General features: G+C 35.0%; 1 long non-coding RNA gene across 1 annotated transcript in view; it reads left to right on the top strand.

Annotated features, from left to right (window-relative positions):
- Positions 1-24,721: 24,721 nt before the first annotated feature.
- The window catches only part of LOC132681126 (uncharacterized), a 31,536-nt gene continuing 29,371 nt past the window's right edge, over positions 24,722-26,886 (top strand). The window contains exon 1 of the long non-coding RNA XR_009610873.3: positions 24,722-24,801. This is a non-coding gene — a long non-coding RNA (uncharacterized LOC132681126). The remainder of the gene's footprint in view (positions 24,802-26,886) is intronic.

Consider the following 26,886-nt stretch of genomic DNA (forward strand, 5'->3'; position numbering starts at 1 on the left):
AATTGTTTCCCAGTGAACAGGTATTGTCTTGTATTATATTTGTCTTTAGGTGTTTACTGAGATTTTCTTTATATGCCACTATAGAAATAATTTTAGTAAATGCTTCTTGAACATTAGAAAAAATATATACTTTTATTTGTAGGTCACAAAACTAAATAAACACACACACACACACAAATGTGCACATTTAAAATCAGTCTTTACAACACCAACAGTCCTCAATATATGGTCCGTGGCCCCATATGGGACCTAACACACTTTCAAGAAGTTCACAAGGTCAAAACTATTTTGACTACCACCAAATCTCATCAGGAAAGTCCTGAGCATTGGGAAACTCCAGCTCAGGCTGGCAGATTCAAGTTTTCCAAAGTTCTAATTTCCCTTGAAAGAGAAAATTTTTATCCTGACTACAATACTGCCAGTTATTTTCCCTTTCCCTGAAAATAATGTTCATGGCTTCAATAAAACATTATTAAGTGAAACTGACTTTTTAAAAAACTGTGCGTGATGGAAAAGAGTCTATGAATAGAAGTACTTTTCTGATATTTGATACAAGTACATTTGATATTAACAAATGTAATATTTTGATTATACCAAGATTCTTAATAATTAGCTACCATCACAAATGTTAATTATGTACTACTTGGCATTAATTATTGAAAGAAAATAGCTCCCTTTTTGATTTATAAAACAGTAGTAGGCAAATATGAGTATGCATTTATTATAAAATATTTAAAATATTATACAAATTGTTGGTGAATATAAAAGTCTAATTGCTACAATATATTCCTTAAATAACATATTTACATGTATAAAATAGATGTCCAAATCTGTGATATGACTAATTTTCAAAAACAAAATGTACAGTTCAATGAACAGTTTTGTTTTCTTTGGGGAAAACACTAGATAGGTTATAGATGAGAATTAAAAGAGTCAATCTATCAAGAATGACATTATAATTATGGCAAATGTCTTAGTAGAAAACATGAATTGATTCTTATACTTAGGATCTGTTTTCCCTTCAGTCCAATTTATCAGCTTGGCAAGTGTGAATAACCTTCATGGCTTTCTAGTCTTGTTACCTCTTTAAACAAGAAGAGATTTTATATTTTACTTTTTCAGACAAGACATTTAGCAGATCCATTCCAAGCAGGAAGTAAAGAAGACCACAAATATAAACAAAATAGTATATGTTAAAGCTGTCTTTCCAAGGGATGTCAAACTTTTGAGCCAAATTTCCCCAGTAAGAAGATGATTAAATAGTCAAATCTATTCACACTCATACCCTGCTCATAATAGTTTCACGTAAAATATATAAATAAGAAAGCTAACATGTTATTTGAATTTCACACCTAATCTCTACTAGATGCCAAGGTGTATTAAAAATAAGTGCTTCGGACATGGTAATTATATTCACCAGACATGTGTAAACATGTAATTGACCCTAATGTTCTCAACTTTCAAACTTAGGTAACGGTGTGAGTGATCCATGTGTGCTAAGGACATGTAGTAGTTTCACTCCTAGGGGGATCATTTCTAAATAACTTCCAAAATAAAAATGTTCCCAGTGCACAATAGGCAGGATAATATATGACAAAAATTGAATGGATGCATGCATCTCAGTACTGGATGAAGCAAAAAAAACACATTTATTGCATAGCACATAGTAATCATTGTGTAAGGCTGCAAATGGGAGACTGAAGGAGGTATGCAAAATACATATATGGCATAATTCATGCCCTCTACATTTACAACTTAGTTGACAAGGATGACCTTGTCTTCCTGTATAACAACAATTAGGTGTCAGTCCAAGTGTTGCAGGGGAAAAACCCAATGAGCATGTGGTGAAAATGCTAAAAGAAGGCTTAGCTAATCAGAAATGATGTTTTACTGAATAATATACTGATGTTCACCAGACTTTCCCGAATGCCACTGTGAATATTCCTAAAGGTCTCTACTAGAGACTGTTTATACAATTTCTTTTAGAATGTTTTATTAAGACCACCTTTTACAATTTGCCTTACTCAGAAATCTCAAAAATACATTTTTGCCCTTTAATCAACACCATAGGTATCATTGTATGTGCAAATTTATTGACTTTTTCTCCCACATTTTTATTTAAATTCCAGTTAGTTAACATACAGTTTAATATTAGCATCAGGTGTAGAATTCAGTGATTCAGCATTTTCATACAACACCTGGTGATCGTCACACGTGCCCTCCTTAATCCCCATCACCTCTTCAACCCTTTTCATAGGAATCTAAAATCTACCTACATAGGATACACATATAATACTTGCTGACTCTGTGAACATGATTGTTGTTTATTTTATAGAATTGTATATAAATTATTAGACATCTCAAAATGTTTATTTGTATGATGGCTGGAGGAGGTAGAATAATGCCCTCCCCCATCAAGGCGTCTATGTTCTAAACCCCAGAACTTGGGAATGTTACCTTACATGACAAAAGGGACTTTGCAGATGTGACTAAGGGTACTGACCCACAGATGGGGAAATTATCCTGAATTATATAGGTGGTTCCAGTTTAATCACTCAAATCCTTAAAGCAGAGAGCACCTTTGCTGACATAGATGTTATAGAGATGGGAAAGGAGAAGAAATTTCAAGCAGGAGAGAGACTTGATCTGCTGTTACTAGCTTTGAAAATGTAAAAGAGAAGCATAAACCAAGAGATTTGGGCAGTTTAAAGCTGGGAAGGCCCTCGGCTAATACCTAGCAAGGAAATAGGGATCTCAGTCCTATAACTTCAAAGGGCTAGAGTCTATGACCCAAATGAACAGGAAATGGATCCTCCCCTAGGTCCTCTAGAAGGGAGCACAGCTCTGCCAAAGACCTTGATGTTGCTCCACGAGACCCATGTTGGATTTTTGACCGACAGAACTATAAAATAATTTTGCCTTGCTTCGGCCACTAAATTTGTTATGACAGTAATAGAAAACGACTACCTTTTTCTGTCCCACTGCACTTGAGGGATAGAAGACTCTTATCAGTGATATTTTGCTATAGAATTTCTGTGTTCATTTGTGCTCATTGAAGTGTCAGATTTACACATGGCATTCAAATGTGTGAAAAGCCAAATAAACCACTTTAATTTTTGTGATTAATTAAGTATGAATTGTCATTTAGCATGCCTTGCTGTTCTTGTGATTTCCGTCATGCCTGCTGGTTTACCAAGGCCCCAACCTTGCTTGTATTCACATACTTAGGGGGTTGAGTGCAGGCAGGATTTACACTGTGGTCCTTGCTTTTGATACCTCTGCACATACTAGAAAAAAATGTGTTCTGAAGATTTGGCATTTCCTTTTGCTCCCAAAGGATATCATGTGAAGGTCCTGAACTTTACATTAAAATGTTTATCTGTCTTGTCAAGCTGAAACGTAAAGTCCTCACTGAATTAAGCATAATAGAGTCTTGGACAGCACTTTACCTTTTATAAAAATAATTAATTCACATTATAGGCATATCAAAAATCCAAACATAACAGTTCACATGAACATTTTGTCCTGATAAGTGTTCTTTCAAGAGACTTTCTCAACTCATAAATTTGAACAATTTAATAATCAGAGCTATTGTGAGAATAATCCATTATTACTGCCAAAAATAAGACATGTGAAAAATAGATATTTTTCTTATTTGCCTATATTCTAGCAATATATTTTGCTATTTTAGTCAGTAGAAAAAAAGATATCTAAAAGAGAAACTTCCTTATAAAAGTGTGAAATGCTATATTTTAAATGAAATACCTGGTTTTAAAAAGCAGATTTTTTTCTCCCCATTGGGAAGATGGTCTCTCTTTATCTAAGTGTTGATAACATAGAAAGCTAATTTTTTACTGTTGGAGGAATTCATTTGTAAGGGGTGTATTAAATGGCCTCATGTTTGTTCTAAATCTTGACTCTTTTTAAGCCACATCATGAAAATATAGACTGCTATTATCAAAGATTATTGATGCCTTTCTTTGGCATTTTCTATTTCTTAAAAAAATTCATAGCAAACACATGTGATAGGCACATGGATGGTTTTCCATTCTGTAGTTTACTGAATTCCAAGAATGTACAGTAACATCTGTGACCTATGGTTTGGTTCTTCTGCTTATCTGTCATCAAAATTACACCAAGTAATTACACCAAGTACTCTTTCCCCTTGTGAAACACATCACCTGGTATGCTTTGAGTTGGGGTTTAGTATAATTAATTTGAATTTAATAATTTGATTATTTACTGACATGATGCAATGAGCAAAGTGCTGTGGGGGCAGAGTGCTGGACAGTATGAGTTTTGAAAATGAAGGAGACCTGATATTCAGGAGCATACATGGCCTCAAGAAATGTCTCAAAAAAGCTAATTGCTTTTTTTGAGTAAGAGTTATGGTAAAAGTTATATTCAGTAGGTAGAATGCCCCTCAGATTTTTGGTTTGGGGTGTTCTTAAAACCTTTTGGCACTGAGAAAGGCACAGTGATAATCACCTTAAACCACAAAAATTGATGGGCTTTTTCTTTGCTACATGTTTTTTAATCTACCTTTATGTATCTTCCTCTTCCCCACTTTTTAACTTTTATTAGTAACCTAAAAGTATAATCATCATAAATTTCAGCAACAAAATAGGCTACCATTCTCTCTTAATGAATCTTCACTATAAACAGATCTTGTAGTGATAATAATCCTCCAGTGATATTTTCTCAAGTCACTTTTAATGCTTAAGCAGCCAAAACATCAAACTTTCAAATGTCAGTGTACAAATGCAGAGAGTTCCTATTTCTGCTTAGGAAAATGCATTTTTGGATGTGTGGATTAGTTTTCCTGTATTCCTCAGTATACATGTAATATTCCTGTATAATATAGTCATGTCAGATTCATTCTAATCTTCACACTAACTGAGAGTTGCCAGGTAAAATACAGGACATCTAGTCAAATTTGAATTTCAGACGAACAGTGATTTTAGTGTGTTCCATACAACATTTGGGACATTCTTATATTAAAAAATTCTTTATCTGAAATTCCAATTTGTGATAAATCATACCCTAATTGCTATTTCCCTATTGTTTCATAAGTGAATGATAGAATACTTCCCCCTTGTTTCCTTTAGTATAAGGTGCTTAATTTTATCACAAAGTATAATTGTTAAAATTTTTAGTGAAATGTTAGAGAAATAATTGAAAGTTAGAAGGTAACATGAGAGAATTGTTAACTACTTGACTTGATGTACAAGCCATATAATAAACCTATTGTGTTCTGCAGTAAGTTTCTAAAATACATGATTGAGTAACTTATGTAAGGCAGATAAATAAAACTGTGGAGACAGAAATGAGCCATCAAGATAGGAGATTGTCATACTTAGTCACCTGTTCAGCCTACTCCCTAGTGTGGACTCAGGGAATTTGCCACAGTTCCCACTCCCACCAGTCATCCTGGGCTTCATCCCATTTCACTGAGTTTACATGTGTGTGTGTGTGTGTGTGTGTGTGTGTGTGTGTGTATGTGTGTGTAGGTAGGGGGCTTAAGTCTAAGTTGGGAAAAAACTGAAAAAAGTCCTGGAGTGTGGAAAGCATGTCCTGCTTGTTGGTGCTTTAGCCAAGGGAGGAGCTGGATTTCTAGCTGGAAACTATAAATCTCACCAAAAGTTGATCCATGTTGTAGCAGCAACTTTGGGCAATGGATCTTGCGATGAGTGCACCAAACCAAGTGGAGATTAAATATTGTGTAGGCAGGGCTCAGATCTATGAAGCTCCAGGTTGTTTGAAAATACTGTTTATTCTGGACATCTACTTCAAAACCAGGATTTTTTCTGTAGTTTGAGATATAGTTGAGATACTGCACCATATAAGTTGAAGGTGTACAGCATAATGATTTATATATATTGTGAAATGGTTACCATGATGAGTTTAGTTAACCATTATCTTATATAGGTTCATAAAGAAAAAGAAAAAAAGTGTTCACAAGTTGGATTTTATTACTTAGGTGAAAGCATAGTATTTAAGATTTAGCATTTAGGCAGATGCCCTCCATCATTTGACTCATATTTTTGGGTTGTTGAAATTGTCAAACATGATATCTCAGTTCTATAAAATTATAATTTACAAAATCTTTGGGAAATTCAGTGAGGAATTTGTACAGTCATTTATTTCTAAAATATGAGTTCTTTGTTTTGAAAAAATAAATTTTAATGGGTTGGTATTTTCTTTTTTTTTTTCATTTCCTCTTACCTAATGGTTGTCTCTGTTTTTTGCCCTAGATTATAAGTGATCCCATGTATTCTAAAGTTTTTATTTTATTTTAAAAAGTGATATATGTATAATTCTTAATAGCACATTTTAATGTTGCTGCGTGCTATCTACATTTGTTACCTTTGGTGATTAAAACTGGAAGACAGTAATAGAGGCCTGGATTTGGGTGCTGTGGGAGAATGGTATGTTCACTGGTGGTAGGAAGGCCAATGCCAGGAGCTTTCAGCCCTCTTTAGAGACAGATAATGAATTTTTAAATGAGTTTATATTGATGTTTGTTATTTTAACCTAAATTACAACATTCCCACCCCTTCCTGTTATAAAATTCAATCCATTTATCCTTTTTTTGAGGTACCAGCTCTCTCCTATTACTGATAATTTTCCTTTAAAACTATAAGAGATCATGATCTTCTTTGTTTATCGAACTGCATTTTTCCAACAATAGTTCATGTTCCTGTGTTTATTCCATCAAGATTTAGATGCATAAACACGTTAACATGAAATATTGAGTACTGATTATTGAATTTCTAATATAATTTTGAAGTGTAGAAAATTACTTATTAGTCAACTCTCTTTTTTTTAAGATCTATGCTAAAATGCAGTCTGAATGTAAGTGTTTGACTTACTGCTCAGACTTAAGTCTACTATGAGCACACACCTGCAGGGTAGCACTGTGACCTCAGCCAGCTCAGCTTTCTTGAAGGAGCAGGTTAATGATAGAGTTGGGCAGCTCTTGCTCTGTGGAATACATGGTTGAGTGGCAACTACCAGAAGCAGGTGGCTAGGGAAGTTCTATTTCAAGCAATGATGAATTGTCCATTTTCCCCCTAATCATATGGTGAAGAAAAGGAGCAGAAGCATGAAAAATAAATACATAAAATGAAGGACACTGGTGGAGTACAAGGACATTTGAAACAAATGAAATGGAGATGGGTTAAAAGTAATTCACGAGTTTGTGTGCAGATAGCTGTTGGTACAGGCATTCAGGAGCACTAGCAAGTGTCATAACCAACTAGATATTAAAGAACCAGAGAATAGTGCACACTGCCTACTAGGAAGATCCTCTCTCACCATTGATTCAGCCAAGAAAGAATGAATGAATTAATGATTCAATGAAGAAAGGGATGCTTTAATGAGTCACTGAAATGGTTTTAACTCACTTGAATACTGTCAAGATCTAAAATCATGGAGGTGTAGCTGAGAAGTCATGGGTGATTCAGTTATGGATATGCTAGACCTTATTATAATTACATTGTGTTTTATTTTAACCTGCACCCGTTTTGTCCAGTAACAAAAGTGACGGCAGGCATGACAATGAAAGTGCAACACTATGTATGTTTCAAAAAAAGCACTTTTTTTCTTCCCTCCCCCCCCCCCCCCCAAATTCATGGTTATTAAAAAATAGAGCAATATATGACCTACATAATGTCAGGGATTAGACCTATGAGCTAAGACACTGAAGCTGCTTCTGCATAGTATACAAGATTAGTCTACAATATTTTTTGCAAAAATTTCTATTGTATTTTAGCAAATGCCAGGACACCGTGCTACGTGGTAGAAAGCACTGGTGAATATAGTAGACATGATGTTTACATTTTAGAATTTATATTTTAATGAGGATTATAGTCAGTACTTAAGTTAACACAAGAGAAAATGTAATAATTTGTAATCACTGATATTAGGAAGAACAGTTACCATGTTAGAAAACAACATGTGAGTGTTGTGTGTGTACATGATTTCTTTATTAGAGAGATTTACGGTAAGCCAAGTTTAGACAGAAATGGTGTGTTCTCTGATCCATAGATACATGATCAAAATGAACTCATGAACATATATTCCAGAATAAATTTGCTGAAGAGAACATGGCATTTCTAGTTCAGTACCACGTGATCATAACATACTTAAATATCTTTCATATTATTGTTTGTGTCCAGACCAAACTGAGTAGTGATAACAATTCTTAGAAAACACAAAGTAATAAAATACTAATAAATTATTATATGTTCAGTTTATCTAAAGGTTTGACATTCCATACATTTCAAGTAGAAAATCAGATATTTTAGTGCATGAGGACAATGGAAAGCACAGTATTTAATTTCCTGCATGAACACAAAAAATCTTTGCTTTTAAATGGCTTCCTTCCTTCCTTCCTTCCTTCCTTCCTTCCTTCTTTCCTTCCTTTAATTGTTTTGCACAGTGACTACTTTATTTTACAATGGTAGTGTGTAATTTTCTTAGTTGGATTTAGACCATTTCCCCAGGAAATGGTTTGAAATATTTCCATTAATTTTAAGCTTTGCATTTGCTTCATCAGTTTTCAATTCCATGTCAGCAATAACCTTGTCTCTGTGCTACAAGAAAGAAGGAAACAGCTATTAAAATACTTGCTTATGTCCCAGAATTGCTTCAAATACGGAAAAGTCTTGTACTGATTGATAGCAGGCTTTCTATCAATGCAAGAAGCTGTCATTTGTAGGATTAATATCATTATTGATAATAACATGCAGTTTGAGTTAAGTAAAAACATCAGAAGTGATTCTAGATATATATGAAATGTTGGTAGCTTTGTAGGCTAAGGAAAATGACATCTTTGGAAACAGTTTGCAAAAAATGAAATAAACATGTTACCAAAAAGTAGAAGTTAGCAGCAAAAGCATAGGCCTAAAACACTGTTCATTTTTCACTATGAAATTACATAGACTTTAATGGGAAAAAGTGCCAACCACAAGATGAGATAAAAATCACACTGGAGAACAAAACACAAAAAGTATTTTTCCTTAAAATTTGTTGTTAAGGAGATGGCATTTATGAAAAGAATCTTTAAATGCATTACAGTTATTAGTGGCAATAGTATTTGTTATGCAGGAGCAACATGGCAAATGCATGCTAATCATTTTACATGTATCCTTTTCATGACCCAACTGATGCCTGGGAAGGATAGGTAAGTTGACTAATGTCACAAAGCCACTATGTGCTGATGTCACTGAGTAATGTTGGGAGCTTTCCATGTGTACATGAGTTTCATAAAATGTATTTGGTTTTGCTATTACAATGGCCAAGATTCATAATCTTTCCTCATACACACACAGATTTATTTAAGTGCAGGGCTCTAATTATCTTATAGAATCTGCTTCTTTCCCTTATCTTCCTATGTTAAGAGCCATTGGTGAATCTTCTGGGATACACATTACTATCATTCATTATGCTTTCTACCTGGGAGGTAGTATGCTTAATGCCAAATTTATTTATTTTTCTTGCAGCTTTACTGAGGTATAATTGAAATAAAACATTGTATAAATTTAAGGTGTACAACATAATGATTTGGTATACGTATATATTGTGAAATGAGTCCAATAAGGTTATTTAAAACACCTATCACTTCACATAAACCTCTGTCTTATGCCAGCATCTCATTCCCATCCCCATCTTTGAAGACTTCCTGTGTCCTTGCAGACAATGTTTAGTCTATACCCACATTTATGTGTTCAGAGCCTCTCCCTTCATTCTGTCTTGTCTCTCTACAACTGAGGTTATATGCAGAGCATTTGGGCATGCACGCTACCATACCACTTAAAGATGTATTTTCATTTTTTCTGAGTATAATTTTTAGAAAATTAATTTTTAAAATTTGTTTATTTATTTTTAGAGAGAGAGAGAGAGCATGCAAGCAGGAGAGGGGCAGAGAGAGAGGGAGAGAGAGATAATCCCAAGCAGCCTCCATGCTGTCAGCGCAGAGCCTGACATGGGGCTCAAACTCACGGACTGTGAAATCATCTGAGCCTCCCAGGTGCCTCTGGAAAATTAATTTTGAAGTGCAAAATCAGCAATGGGAAAAAGTATTTTTTTTCCCACAAAATGAAATCCTATGGAGAACATTAGGTCCATTTTTTTGCCCTCCCCCCAAGCCCAATCCTCTGTCTCCTGAGTGGTCTATAGAGACATCACTTTGGCATACATCCTTTCAGACCTTTCTTTTCACATTTATATATTAAATTAAAAATTATATATTAAATACACACACACACATAATTTGTTACAGTTAAATATAAATACATACATATGCATTTGGTTACTTGCTTTTCACTCTGAGGTGTGCCTTAGAGCTCTTTCTTTCTGAGTGCCTAGCTTTGGATTGTTTTATGGGCTCACTCCTCTGGGGACATTTAGGTCAACATTTGCAATTATGACAGATACTGCTGAATTGCCTTTCAACATCTGTGTACTGATTAGCCCTGCAGTGTGTGATAGGACTAGTGTCCCTTTTCCCTCCTTTTAGATGGCTATATTGTACTCCATGGTATGCATATACCAAGATTTATCTAAACATTTCCCCATAGATGGGTATTTATAGAATTTTTGGTCTTTTCCTATAATACACATTATGTAGTGAACATCTGAATTTTTAAAGTACCGTGATTTTCGCTGACATGTGTGGATGTCTCACCATTCTTACAAGTGTTGTTGCTGAATCAAAGGTTATTTGAGTCTGTAATTTAATAGCTCTTGGCAAATCCACTCCTACAGATTTTGAGAGTGCCGATTTCCTCCTATTCTCACTGGCAGGGTGTGTTATGGAACTTTAAAACTTTTTCCAATCTGATGGGTGAAAATATACTTTGTTACTGTAATGAATATCACTGCAAGTGTGGGTAAATTTGTATCCTTTTAACATGTTGGCCAGCCATGCACATTTCTTTTTCTGTAAATTGTCCATTTGCATAATTTGTCCTTTTTGCTGACAGTAAGTTTTTTTCTTACTGATTTGTAAGAACTCTTCTAATATACAGAAAATTAGTCCTTTTTATTTTAAGCAAAAACTGTTCCCCAGATTCTTTTTATTCTGCCAGCTTTAATGCTAAATATTTTACATAAACTATTGTATCACATAAACTCTGCAGAGTTAACATAATTTCCAATTTGAAGTGAAGAAACTGAAGCTTAGAGAGCAAGTTACTTCCCCAAAGTTACAGAATAATTAGATGGTAGAGGTTGAAAAAGTGAAAATCAGCCATCACATTACAAAAGTTGATCTCATGTGCTGACATATAATAATGGTGGTGTTGCTGGTGACAAAACCAGTCCACTAGTATTCTTTCCACCTGGGAAAAATAAGCAATGTAGAAATAAAGTGCAATAATACACTTTCCTGAAACAAAGGCACATCTTGTCAAATATATAAAATTCACCAAGTGGCAACTGAGAGTACAATCATTACTTCAAGTAAGAATAATTTTGATGCTGTGATGGTGGGTGAATATTTAATGATAAAGAAGTTGTATATATAATTGTAAAGTATCTCCCACCAATTACATATTAATTGAATAAAAAAAAAAAACCCAATAACTTTACGGTGGGTAGATGGGGGAACCACCAATCTTAGGACAAACCAACAAACCTACATGTCTCCTGGTAATATGTACCGATGAGGGTGCAACATTACTTCTCCGTTTTCCTGCCAAAGTGCATAATCTCAGTCTCAACAAGGGGCAATATCACTCACATCAAAGTTGAGGGACGCTTAATAAAAATATTAGTTTGTACTTTTAAAAAATATTAAGGTCATAAAAAAATGTTAAGAGATACAGGAGTTAAAATGGTGGAGTAGCAAGGGGACCTTGGATTTGTCTTGTGCCTGGAACACACCTAGATCAACATCAAACCATTTTGAATACCTAGGAAATCAACCCATCTGAGAATTAACAGAACAATCTGCATAATTTGAGGGAGAGAATGGGCAGGTAAGTGATGTGAAGAGATGAATGAGGGGAGAGAAGAGCTGGTGCTGCAGAGGGGAGGGAGCTGTTTCCACAGAGAGGAGAAAAACAGAAGGGGAGAGCAGAGTGTCAGACTTACACAAGAAAGCACCCCCCCTGCCCCCAAAAGCAGCTAGAGAGAAAGAATGAAAACATGCACACGGGACACCCCAAAACCATTGACAGGGAAGAAGGAGAATACTGCCAGTTTTTTATAATGGGAGCACAGAGTCTGACGTTTTAAAGGTCATCCTTTGGTGGTGCTCTTGTGAGGAAAAAGGATGGAGCCCAGGGAGTAGGCAGCACAGTCTCAGAATCCCTGACAGCTGACAGGGAGCTGACAGAATTGGAGGACACAGGAGGGGTGACTGATGGCTCATCTGTGAGGTTGCGAATTTCCTGCTCTGAAGACTAGACGGTGAGGTGAAGCCATTTTCACCATTACCCCGCCAGCACTGATGGACCTCAGTGAGCTAAACAGCACCACCAAGTGGAGGACGGAGCAGTTACACAAAACCCTGCCCACCTGCAGCCTCCAGCTCCTCCCCTACAAGACCAGCAAAAATCCCTTCCACAAGCTTGGTCTTCTGACCATAGACTGCTGCAAAGTCTCAGCTCTAGGGGACACTGGATCTAGCTTCATTTGGGTTTTTTGTTTATTCTTTTGTTTTTTGTTGTTGCTTCTAGTTTTGTTGTTGTTGTTTGTTTTCTTTTGTTTCTTGGATAAAGAGCAACATTTTAAAAATTATTTTATTTTTAATTTTTTTCCTCTCTTCTTTTCTCTTTTCTCTTTCTTTCTTTTTTTTCTATAAAGTTTCTCTTAAGCAGACAAAAACATCTAGGATCTAGCTTCTTATATTTGATTTGCAATTTTTTACAATTTTTATTTCATTCTATTATTATTATTTTTTTTCTTCCTCCAAAATGACAGGATGGAAGAATTCACCTCAAAAGAAAAGAGGAAGAAATGGTGGCCAGGGATTTAGTCAATGCAGATATAAGTAAGATGTCTGAACTAGAATTTAAAACAATTATAAGGATTCTAGCTGGGATTGAATAAAAGTATAGAAGACACAGAGAATTCCTTTCTGCCGAGGTAAGAAAACTAAAATCCAGTCAGTTGACATTAAAAATGCTATAACTGAGATGCAGATCCAAACAGAGGCCATAAAAATGAGGATGGGTGAGACAGAGGAATGAATTAGCAGTACAGAAGACAAAATTATGGAAAATAATTAAGCTGAAAAGGAGAGGGAAACAAAGGTCAGGGATCATGAAGGCAGACTTATGGAATTCACTGATTTATTAAAATCTGATAACATTTATATCATAAGAATCCCAGAAGATGAAGAGAAAGAAAAAGGGGAAGAAGGTTTATGTGAGTAAATTATATGTGAAAAATTCACTGATCGGGGGAAGGACACAGATATGAAAATCCAAGAAGCACTGAGAACTCCCATTAATTCAACAAAAGCTGGCCATTGCCAAGACATATCTTGGTAAAATCCAGAAAATACACAGACAAGGAAGAAATCCTGAAAGCAACAAGGGAAAAAAATCCTTAACCTAAAGGAAAGACAGATCAGGTTTACAGCAGATCTTCCCACAGACTCTTGGCAGGCCAGAAAGGAGTGGCAAGATATATTTAACATGCTGAATGGAAAAAAATATGCAGCCAATAATTAATTATCCAGCAAGGCTGTCATTCAGTAAAGGAGGAGAGAGAAAGAGTTTCCCATACAAAAACTAAAGGAATTTGTGACCAGCTAAACCAGCTGTCCAAGAAATTTTAAGGGGGACTTTTGAGTGGAAAAAAAAAAGACCAAAAGCAACAGAGACTAGAAAGGACCAGAAAGCATCACCAGAAACATTAACTCTACAGGTAACACAATGGCACTAAATTTGTATCATTCTATAATCACTGAATATAAATGGACTAAATGCTCCAATCAAAAGACATAGGTATCAGAATGGAAAAACAAAAGACCTATCAATATGCTGCCTAGAAGAGATTCATTTCAGACCTAGAGATACCTGCAGATTGAAAGTGAGAGGATGGAGGACCATATATCATGTTAATGGATGTCAGAAGAAAGCTGGAGTAGCCATACTTACATCAGACAAACTAGATTTTAAAACAATGTAACAGATAAAGAAGAGCATTATATCATAATTAAGGGGTCTATGCATCAATAATATCTTACAATTATAAATAATTATCTCCCCTAACTTGGAGGCACCCAAATATATAAGTCAATCACAAGCATAAAGAAACTTACTGATAATAACACAATAATAGTAGAGGACTTTAACACCCCACTTAGAGCAGTGGACAGAAAATCAATACGAAAAAAATGGCTCTGAGTGACACACTGGACTGGATGGATTAACATATATATTCAGAACATTTTATCCTAAAGTTGCAGAATGCACATTCTTATCAAGTGCACATGGAACATTCTCCAGAATAGATCACATACTGGGTCACAAATCAGCTTTCAACAACTACAAAAACACCAAGACTATACCCTGCATATTTCAGATCACACTGCTATGAAACTCAAAGTCAACCACAAGAAAAAAATTCGAAAGCACTTAAATACACGGAGTTTAAAGAACGTCCTAGTAAAGAATGAAAGGGTTAACCAGGAAATCAAGAAACTTAAAAAATACATGGATGCAAATGAAAACACAGCAGTTGAAAACCTTTGGGATATAGCAAAGGTAGTGTTAAGAGGAAAGTATATTACAATTCAGGCCTATCTCAAGGAGGAAGAAAGGTCCTAAATACACAGTCTAAACTTGCACCTAAAGGAACTAGAAAAGGAACAACAAATATAACCTAGAGCCAGCAAAAGGGCATAATAAAGATTAGAACAGAAATAAATGATATAGAAACAAAAGAATGGTAGAACAGATCAATGAAACTAACAGCTGGTTCTATGAAGGAATTAACAAAATTGACAATCCTCTAGCCAGACTCATCAAAAAGAAAAAAGAGGGGTGCCTGAGTGGCTCATCCAGTTAAGCCTCCAACTCGGCTCAGGTCATGATCTCACAGTTCGTGAATTTGAGCCTGCTTTGGATCTCTGTCTTGCTCTCTCTCTCTGCCTTTCCCCACTCTCTCTCCCCCTCAAAAATAAACACTAAAAAAAAAGGACCCAAATAGAATCACGAATGAAAGAGGAAAGATCACAACCAACAGCACAGAAATACAAACAATTATAAGAGAATACTATGAAAAATTATATGCCAACAAATTGGGCAATCTGGAAGAATTGGACAGTTTCCTAGAAACTCGCAAACTACCAAAGCCGAAACGGGAAGAAATAGAAAATTTGAACAGATTCATATCCAGCAAAGAAACTGAATCAGGAATCAAAAATCTCCCAAACAAACAAGAGTCTTGGGCCAGATGGCTTTCCAGGGGAATTCTACCAGACATTTAAAGAAGAGTTAATAACCATTCTTCTCAAACTGTTCCAAAAAATAGAAAGACAACTTCTAAATTCATTCTATGAAACCAGCATTACCTTGATTCCAAGACCAGACAAAGACCCCACTAAAAAAGGAGAATTATAGGCCAATATCCCTGATGAACATGGATGCAAAAATTCTCAACCACATATTAGCAAATCAAATTCAACAGTACTTTAAAAGAATTACTCACCATGATCAAGCGGGATTTATTTCTGTGCTACAGGGCTGGTTCAATATTTGCAAATCAATCAATGTGATACACCACATTAATAAAAATAAGAATAAGAACCATATGATCCTCTCACTAGATGCCAAAAAAGCATTTGACAAAATACAGCATCCATTCTTGATAAAAACCCTCAACAAAGTAGGGACAGATAGAACATACCTCAACATCATAAAGGACATATACAGAAGATCCACAGCTAATATCATCCTTAATGTGAAAAAACTAAGAGCCTTTCTCCTATGATCAGGAAGGAGACAAGAATGTCCACTCTCACTTACTATTTAACACAGTACTGGAAATCTTAGCTTCAGCAATCAGACAATAAAAAGAAATAAAAGGCATCCAAATTGGCAAGGAAGAAATCAAACTTCTACTATTTGCAGACAACATGATACTCTATGTAGAAAACCTGAAAGACTTCACCCAAAAATTGCTAGAACTAATACATGAATTCAGCAAACTCAAAGGACATAAAGTCAATGTGCAGAAATCTGTTGCATTTCTATACATCAATAACAAAGCAGCAGAAAAAGAAATTGAGGAATAAATTCCATTTGCAATTGCACCAAAAGCAATAAGATTCCAGCAGTAAACCTAAGTAAAGAGGAAAAGATCTATACTCTAAAAACAATATAAAACTTATAGAAAAAGTTAAAGATGACACAAAGAAATGGAAAAATATTTCATGCTCATGGATTGGAAGAACAAACATTGTTAGAATGTCTATACTACCCAAAGCAATCTACACATTTAATGCAATCTCTAACAAAATACCACCAGAATTTTTTCACTGAGCTAGAACAAACAATCTTAAAATTTGTATGGAACCACAAAACACCCTAAATAGCCAAAGCAATCCTAAAAACAAACAAACAAACAAAAAACTGGAGGCATTACAATTTTGTATTTCAAGCTATATTGTATTGGTACAAAAACAGACACATAGATCAGTGGAACAGAATAGAAAACCCAGAAATGGGTCCACGACTGTATGGTCAACTTATCTTCAACAAAGCAAGAAAGAATACCCAATTGGAAAAAGTCTTTTCAACAAATGGTGTTAGGAAAACTGGACAGCGATATGCAAAAGAATGAAACTGGATCACTTTCTTACAGCATACACAAAAATAAGTTCAAAATGGATGAAAAATCTAAATGTGACACAGGGAACCATCAAAATCCTAGAGGAGAACATGGGCAGCAACCTCTTTGACATCGATTGGAGCAACTTCTTACTAGACACATCACTTTAGGCAAGGGAAACAAAAGCAAACACAAACTATTGGGACTTCATCAACATAAAAAGCTACTGCACAGCGAAGGAAACAATAAAAAAAAACCTAAAAGGCAGCCTATGGAATAGGAGAAGATATTTGCAAATGACATGTCTGATAAAGGGTTAGTATCCAAAATCTGTAAAAAAAAACTTCTCAAATTCAACACCCCAAACCAAATAACCCAGTTAAGTAATGGGCAGAGACAGGAATGGACACTTTTGCAAAGAACACATCTAGATGGCTAACAGACACATGAAGTGATGTTCAACATCACTCATCATCAGGGAATTACAAATCACAACCACAATGCCACTCCTGTTAGAATGGCAAAATTAACAAAACAAGAAACAGATATTGGCAAGAGTAAGGGGAAAGGGGAAACCTCTTGCACTGTTGGTGAGAATGCAAACTGGTGCAGCCACTCTGCAGAACAGTATGGAGGTTCCTCAAGGAATTAAAAATAGAACTGTGCTACCAACTAACAATTGTGCTATTAGGTATTTACCCAAAGGACACAAAAATACAGATTTGAACTGGTACATGTACCCCAGTGTTCATAGTATTATCAACAATGGCCAAACTATGGAGAGAGCCAAAATGATCACCAACTGATGAATGGATAAAGAACACACAGTATGCATATACAATGGAATATTAGCCATAAAAAATAATGAAATATTGCCACTTGCAATGATGTGGATGAGGCTAGAATGTATTATGCTAGGCAAAATAAGTCAATCAGAGAGGGACAAATACCATATGATTTCATTCACGTGTGGAATTTAAGAAACAAAAGAGATGAACATACGGGAATGGGGGGAAAGAGAAGAGAGGGAAACAAACCACAAAAGACTCTTAATGATAGGGAACAAACTATGGGTTGACATAAGGAGGTGGGTGGGAGATGGGCTAGATGGGTGATGGGTACTAAGGAGGGCACTTGTTTTGATGATCAGTGGGTGTTGTATGTAAGTGATGAGTCACTGAATTCTACTCCTGAAACCAATATTGCACTGTATGTTAAATAATTATAATTTAAATTAAAAAAGGAAAAAAAAAGTTAAGAAACTGCTCCACATACAACAGACTAATGAAACATGACAACTACATTTAATGCATAGTCCTGGATGGGATTTTAGATTGGAGAAAATAGTTACAGTACACATTTTGCAACAGTGTGTGAAATTTTTATATGGACTGTGGACTAGATAATTGCACTGCAACAATATTAAATTTTCTGATTTTAGTAATTGTACAATGGTTGTGTAAAAGAATACCACCATTCTTAAGACACAGGAGTATTTTGGATAAAGTGATACAATATCTGCAATGTGTTCTTAAATAGTTACAAAAGTATATATGTAGTTAGCTTTCTATACATACATACTTGGGTACATTTACAGACACATACATGATACCTTGTGGCTAACCATTCACGTGATTAGATAAGAAATATCTACACTTGTTTATTTAATGATATTATATTTACTGGTTAAAATATACTTTTTACAATTATCTCAGTAAATATTTTTCTGTTTTTGGTTTCATATAAATGTGATAATATGCCATCCCCACATTGCTAATCATCTTTCAGGTTAATATGTTTCTATCTATATTCACATAAAGAACATTTTTTATATTACTATGCATGGGTTTTGCTTCAATAGCTTTCTAGAAGATGGGGCTGACTTCACATCTGTATATTTTTTGGCTGGACGATTCAGTGTTTACTATGCATTAGAATCATTTAGGAATTTGTTAAAGTCAAGATTTTGATTGAGAAGGTCTGGGTTGGAGCCTAGGATTCCTCATTTCTTCCGAGTGTGCAGGTTATGCCCTTTGTGAAGACCACTCTCTTGAGACTTTATGTATTTCCTCATCCCCCTCACAATGAATTTCATGAGGAAGTATGAGCACAACATAGGCACAACTAGATTTACTTCAGAAAAGGTGAACTGGGGAGTTATTTCATTTTGAATATGTTTTCATGAGGAAAAAGATTGGAGTAGAATGGAAGAGCAAAGTGAAATTGCTGAATAGAATTGTAGCAAAGTTTGGAGAAACAATTTGTGCAATATAGCAACTGCAGTGATAAAATGTGTGCAGACATTTCTCAGGAAATGTGACCCAGACCGATGCACTCCATTATCCAGAATCTTAATTTCTTGCTTAGGAGAGGGTTCCATACCACGAAGAAATGCACCCAACATCCAGCAATTCCCGAGGCTCACCTACATAGAACAAGTTCAAGAATATTTTCTTGCGTAAAAATTGTCCTGGTTTAATTTGACTCTCTTTGTATTTACCAGCTGCATTTACAACTCTATAGTTATTACCATTTAAATGCAAATGACTCTTTGGTTTGCTTATTTTTGTTTTCTCTATCTTATATTTAAAAAAAAAATGTGAACCCTGAGTTATCTGTGGTTTGTTGGTTAACTTGGAAATACAATAGTGGAATCTGTGCTCTAGCATATAGTGTGCAGAAGATAAAAGCTAAACACACAAAAAAGACATCTGATCTACTTCATAAATCCATCTAAAGTATATTTTGCATTATGGATGTTTCTGTCAGTCACTTGTGTTAGTTCCATAGAATTAGAATCTTGTCTCCTTTGTAATATCACTGATGACAGGTTACTCTTAAGAACAGAAAAGAATTGAATTCTGTTCTTCAGGTTTTCTTTTCTTCCCTTGGATATTTATAGGTGTGTTATTTACAGCATAATTTCATCTATTAGTTATTTATGTGGCTTCAGATCTCTATCAGACACAAGCAGTATATCACTAAAGCATCTAGATTACATCATGATACGTATCATTTGATACCTTAGAATGTTTCATCCTTTTTGTTTTGACAAGGCACATATATTTTATTGTGAATTCTTTTTAATAGTGAAAAGACTTCTAATGCGACTCTAGTGAAATTAGAGGGAAATATATGTATCCTGATACATCTAATAAAATAATGAATACAACTTCCACTCGTTCCTAAAAGCTGTATACCATAACGTCCTTATTAAAATGAGGGATTTTAAGTACTTTTGGAACTATCAAATTGATTGCTGATTTTAGGAGAGTGTGTTTTTAAGTCACATAAAATTTAGACATTAAAAATAGTATGTTTCATAGTAGTAAATTTCACCTCATTGATTTATCTCAAAATGTGCAGTTTAATTAAATTAAAGGTGCATGATTCCACTTCAGAGAATATAAACTAATGTCCTGCTTAATAAAAAAATTTAATATAACATCTTCTCATCTCAGCTTTTTGTGACATGTATATAATGAGAAGAACAAAAGTTGTTGGGTGTGCTGCTAAGAATATCAAAAAGAACCAGGACATAATAATTACAAATTAATGTTAAGGTTAAGAGAGAAAACCAGGCACGGTTGACTGTAAGTTAGGCAAGAAATGTAAAATAATGTTGGTTCTTGACTACCAGTTCTAGAGGGTTCTGCATACTGCAGTGAGCTTTCTAGAACTCTGGGGAAGACTTGATTCTGACCCCATCCTGTTCTTTCTCATGCACCTTATGTGTGATATGGGAGAAACACATATTCATTCATCTTCTCAGAGATTTTTTCTGATTTATGACAACCCGTAAGTCAGTCTTTTGTGAGAATATCATGTTGAGTAAAAATTTCCCATGCAAATTGATAATATAGCTGATACAATTTCAGGGAAGAAAGGGAGAGAGGTATAGCAAGGAAGCAAGAAAAATTAACAATGAAATGAGAGAAAAATAGATAATTGGAAAGAGGAGTTTTTAACTATTACCAATAAATACTTGTTTGGGAAAATAATTTATTGACCTTAGAGGATAAATGAATTGAAAGAGAAAAAAAATCATAATGTCATTAGCAAATTAGGGATCTCTTTTGATTCCTTCTGCTGCTACTTACACAATTTCTCTTTTCTCCTATACAGAAAAAGTTTTTTAAGACATTGCAGCAGCATCTTGTGTTCTAGGATTTGAAAACTTCTGTGGTTATAATTTTGTACATGATATTCAAATATCAAAATATGTAGCATCATTATTTTGTACAGTTTGTCCCCTCCACTCCCTTTCCTCCCCCAACCCTCTCTGTCACTCTTGCTTGGTTTCTTTTTCCTTCCTTCTTCCCTTCCTTCCTTCCTTCCTTCCTTCCTTCCTTCCTCTCTCTCTTTCCTTCCTTCCTTCCTTCCTTCCTTCCTTCCTTCCTTCCTTCCTTCCTTTCTTCTTCCTTGCTTTCTTGCTTTCTTTCAAGATTTAACCTTGCTGACAGCAGGTTGGTGGGGGGACTGGAAGGTAATAAACTTACCTTTATTTTAAAGAATGTCTTTTTGATTAATCAATTTCTGTTATAGCTTTTTGGTAAACATTTGAGTTACAGACTTTCTTCTCTCCACCGTTTTTCTAGCCAAAAGAAATCTTGACAAAGGAAAACTTTTTCGTCTCTATTCATGTTAATGACCATCTCAACTATTTCTAAACTATAAACTAAGGTATACTTTTGTGTGAGACTAGATGCTGAGATTCACAAATAGATTTGCAGATTTGGCAATCCTCTAGAAATATTTTCAGAATCTACTAGGAGTTCTCTCTAACCTATCTAGGTATTTCTCTACTCAACCACTTTCTGAAGATAGTGGGAATGAACAAATACTTGGTTTAACCTCTTTTCTCCTCTAATTTCCCTCACACTTCTTACTGGGTTGGGATTTTAATATTGTCATGGAAATTGAGTGTGATAGGTGAAATGATTATTTGAAACATGGCACTAATTAAACTCTGCTCTTATGTGTGGTTACAGGTTCTGGTGGAGATGCCCATTTGTGATTATGCTTTTCTTCTGGTAGCCTAAAACCATGAGATGCCTCTGGCTATAATATTTATAATCTATGAGAGATTTATAGAGTAGTGTGAAATGAAGAGTGTTTATATAGTCTAACCTCTCCTTCTTAAGCAGTAAAATAAAATTATTTAAAAGTACCATGGTCTGGGGCACCTGGGTGGCTCAGTTGGTTAAGCTGATTTTGACTCAGGTTATGATCTCACTGTTCCTGGGATCCAGCCCCACATTGGGCTCTGTGCTGACAGTGTGGGGCCTGCTTTTGGGATTCTTTCCCTCCCTCTTTGCCCTCCCTGGATTGTGCACTTGTGCATGCATACATGCTCTCTCTCACAAAACAAATAAGCAAACATTTGTATTTTATTTATTAAAACTTTTTTTAATGTTTATTTACTTTTGAAAGACAGAGAGGACAGAGCACAAGTGGGGGAGGGGCAGAGAGAGAGAGAGGCACACACACACACACACACACAGAATCTAAATCAGGCTCCAAGCCCTGAGCTGTCAGCACAGAGCCTGACATTGGGCTTGAACTCATGAACTGTGAGATCATGACCTGAGCTGAGGTCAGATGCTTAACTGACTGAGCCACCCAGGTGCCCCTAAATCAGCAAACATTTAAAGAACTACCATGACTTGTTTGTATACTAAGGAAGAAAATGCATTTAATTAACTGCTAAAATTTTAAGAAAATGGCTCACTAAGACTACTACTACATTCTACATGTGACATTTTTGTAAAAAAAAAAAAAGAGTTAACTATTTCAACAGCTTTTTAAACACAAAGTATATTTCCACTTAGAAAAATGGTTTAATAGGATAAATGCTCATGGAATTTATCAGTCAACATGCCCTAAAACAGCAACATCTTTATCATTGAATTGACATGTTTATTTTTACTTTTATATAACCTAAACAGTAAATATGCCTTTTCTTAAAATTTTAATATACAATTTTCTAAACTTGAAAAATGAATACACTATAAAATTAAATTTCATTTTTTGTTGTTACTTCAATAAATTGAGAAACTTTTTTCTCCTTTTTGATGCTTAAGGTGAATATTGCAAAACTCCAAATTGGTATATTTACTTAATAATGAAGATATTACTTTTTAAACGTTTATTTTGAGAGAGAGAGCCTGTGTGCATGAGGAGAGGAGGGGCAGAGAGAGAGAGAGAGAGAGAGAACCTTAAGCAGACCCCGACTGAGCCACCCAGGTGCCCCTCAAGATACTATTTCTGAAATTTATCTAGTATTTTTATCATTCTGTTATTTTAATAGCTTTATTGTTCTGTTTATCAGTTCACATATCCCTAAAGTCAGTTGTTGAAAGTGTACAATTCAGTGATTTTAGTAAATTAACACCCCAGGTACCACATCCCAGGATACACTTCCATCTGAGGCAAATCCAAGTGGTTGGTCACTCTTTACATTTCAGTCATCCTGAGATGGCCTCCTCCTGTTTACAGTTAATCACTCCCATTCTCAGCCTGAGAAAATACTCCTTGGTATCTGTTTCTATAAATTTGTCTTTTCCAATCATTTCAGACAAAAAAGTATACATATTCTTTTGTATATTCTCAGCTCTTTCACTTAGAATAATATTTTTGAGGTTCACCCATGTTGTAGCATTTATCAGTACTTTTTTTTAAATTATTGAATATTATCCCATTTTGTGGATATACTTTTATTTTTTTTCTCCAAATGATCACCTACAGGTAGATTATTTCCACTTCAGGCTCTTATAAGTGGTTAATATTTCTGTGAACAATTTGCATACATGTTTTTGTGGACTTTGAAACACTTTTCTTGGCTAGATTCCTAGAGGTATAATTTTTGGGTTTATGTTTTGTTTATGGTGTGCATAAGGGTCTTTTCTCTTCCTCTTCCACCTTTGTTTTTTTCCTTGCAAGTGTACAACCAACTGTTCCAGGGCCATTTATAAAAGAATATTCCTTTATTTAAAAAAAAATTTTAATGTTTATTTATTTTTGAGAGAGAGACAGAGTGAGAGTGGGGGGGCGAGAGAGAGAGGGAGACATGACTTGAGCTGAAGTTAGACGTTCAACCGACTGAGCCACCCAGGCACCCCAACCATATTTTTCCCTTATTAAATTGTATTGGCATCTTTCTTGAAAATAAATGACTTTAAGGTAAGGGTCTGTTTATGAACTCCCAATTCTGGTCCGTTGATCTATTAATACTATGATTATACACTGTCTGCATTATTTTAAAGTAAGTTAAAATCAAATACTATAATTCTCCAATGTGTATTTCTTTCTTTCTTTCTTTTTTTTTTTTTTTCAAATATGTTTTAGCTCTTCTAGTTCCTTTGTTTTTCCACATAAATTTTGGGATAAACTTTTCATTTTCTACAAATAAGCATGTTGAGATTTGATAGAGATTGCACTGAATTTATAGATCAATTTGGTGGTAATTGCCATTGCGACAATAGTAAGCCTTCCAATCAGTGAACATAAAATGTCTTTTTATTTGATCCTAATTGTCTTCTCGATGTTTTGTAATTTTCAGTATATACGTCTTACATTTCTTTTGTTAAATTCACTCCAAAGTAGTTTATTTTATTCTGATGTTATTGTGAATAGAACTGTTTTGTAATTTTATTTGAGATTGTTGCTAGTATATAGAGATAAATAGATTTTGAATATCTAACTTGTATCCTGTGACTTTGTAGAACTCATTTATTAGTTTTTGTCATTTTTTTCCCCTTACCATTTTTCTACATATAGGATCATATCCCCTGTAGGTGAAAACATATTACTTTTTCATTCTGATCTGCATGCCTTCAGTGTATTTCTTTCAAAAAAATTTTTTCCCACCAACTAAGACCTTTAGTACAATGTCTGATAGAAGTTGACACATGGATATCCTTGGTTTGTTCCAGAGACTAGTGGGAAAGCATTCCAGTGTCTTCTTGCCAACTTTGCCTCTTGTGGGATTTCAGCCATTTCTCATGCAAGGTCAGTCATTTATCTTATTGATGTTACATGAATTGGTCCATTAAATATATATTTTCAAATTTGTTGGCATCATGTTTTTCATATTTTCACAATACAAAAACTGAATACTGAAACAACTAGCTTGGTGTTGAAAATAATTAAGTTTAATATAAGATATAATGAATTAACATTCTAAGGGAAAGTATGATATGAGGGAGAAAGAGAAAAGTATTAATAGAAAAAATAGCAAGCTTAAGACAATATTATAATAACAAAATCCAGAGAGATCATATAAGAAGGCTGAGATGAAAAATAAAATTTAATCCTGAAGGTTGTAAATTTAATGATCAGGATAGGACCTTGAATTTGGTACATTAGGAAAAAGAAAAGTGTTCATATATTTTCTCTGAAAATATATGCCTTATAATTCCATAGAGATAACAGTAATTAGGGGCTTGAATAAGAAAGACTGTGTGTATAAATTATAAATGAAGCCAAATATAATATTTTGGTCAAGGGCATACATTGATAGAGAAGACATTAAAGTTAAAATAAAAGTTTTATTTTATTTTGTTTTAATACGTATTATGTCTTATGCATATAAAATATATAACATGTTTCTTATAAAATATGACATATAATGTATAATTATATAATATATATATTACATATTTGAATGTCTAAATGCCTATCATTTGATACATTCTAAAAGCCAGCATCTCAAAGTTAGGCTGAGGACCAGTAGCAGCAGCACCCCACCACATGAGCTCTTATTAAAAATGCAGAACCTCAGGGCACTTTGGTGGGTCAGTGAGTGGTGTCTGACTCTTGATTTGGGCTCAGGTCATGATCTCATGGTTGTAAGATCAGGCCCTGCATTTTTAAGAAATGCAGAACCTGAGGGGCGCCTGGGTGGCTCAATCGGCTAAGCGTCAGACTGGATCAGGTCATGATCTCTCAGTTTCTGGGTTTGAGCCTTGTGTAGGTCTCTGTGCTGACAGTTCAGAGTCTAGGGCCTGCTTCAGATTCTGTGTCTCCCTCTCTCTGCCCCTCCCCTGCTCATGCTCCATCTCAAAAATAAATAAATGTTAAAAAAAAAAGAAAGAAATACATAACCTCATTTCTAAGCAAGATGCAGAACCTTGGACCAACCAAGATAGCAGAATCTGCATTTTAAAAGATCCCTATGGGGGATACAGGAGTACTGATGCATAGGGGCACTTGTACCCCAATGTTTATAGCAGCACTCCCAACAATAGCCAAATTATGGAAAGAGCCTAAATGTCCATCAACTGATGAATGGATAAAGAAATTGTGGTTTATATACACAATGGAGTACTACGTGGCAATGAGAAAGAATGAAATATGGCCCTTTGTAGCAACATGGATGGAACTGGAGAGTGTTATGCTAAATGAAATAAGCCATACAGAGAAAGACAGATACCATATGGTTTCACTCTTATGTGGATCATGAGAAACTTAACAGAAGAACATGGGGGAGGGGAAGGAAAAAAAAAAAAGAGGTTAGAGTGGGAGAGAGCCAAAGCATAAGAGACTGTTAAAAACTGAGAACAAACTGAGGGTTATGGGGGGTGGGAGGGATGGGAGGGTGGGTGATGGGTATTGAGGAGGGCACCTGTTGGGATGAGCACTGGGTGTTGTATGGAAACCAATTTGACAATAAACTTCATATATTGAAAAAAAAAATAAATAAAAGATCCCTATGGGATCTGTGTTTGCATTAGAGTTTGAGAAGTCGTGATTTAAAGTATTATGCTTTCACCTAGCAACTACAGTATCTTCTCGAGAGGAAGTATTTACCAAACCATATGGTACCCATTGTGGGTATTAAATTATCCTTCATGGAAGAGTCTCACAGTCTAGTAGGAAAGTCAGGCAGGCGGACATAGTGATAGTTGGACTAACACAGTGCTAAGGAAACATGGAGGGGACATTAGTTGGCTTCTTTGTGACTGCCAGAGAAGATAGATCAACATTTTAATTGGACCTTCAGAGATGGGGAGTATTCCCCAAGTCTTCAACTCTTCATCAACAAAAGGTAGGTGGAACTCACAGTCATAGCCATTGTCTACACAGCCTCTGACA

Source organism: Panthera onca, chromosome A1 (genome assembly GCF_046562875.1).
Source record: "Panthera onca isolate mPanOnc1 chromosome A1, mPanOnc1 haplotype 2, whole genome shotgun sequence".
NCBI classification, from domain to species: domain Eukaryota; kingdom Metazoa; phylum Chordata; class Mammalia; order Carnivora; family Felidae; genus Panthera; species Panthera onca.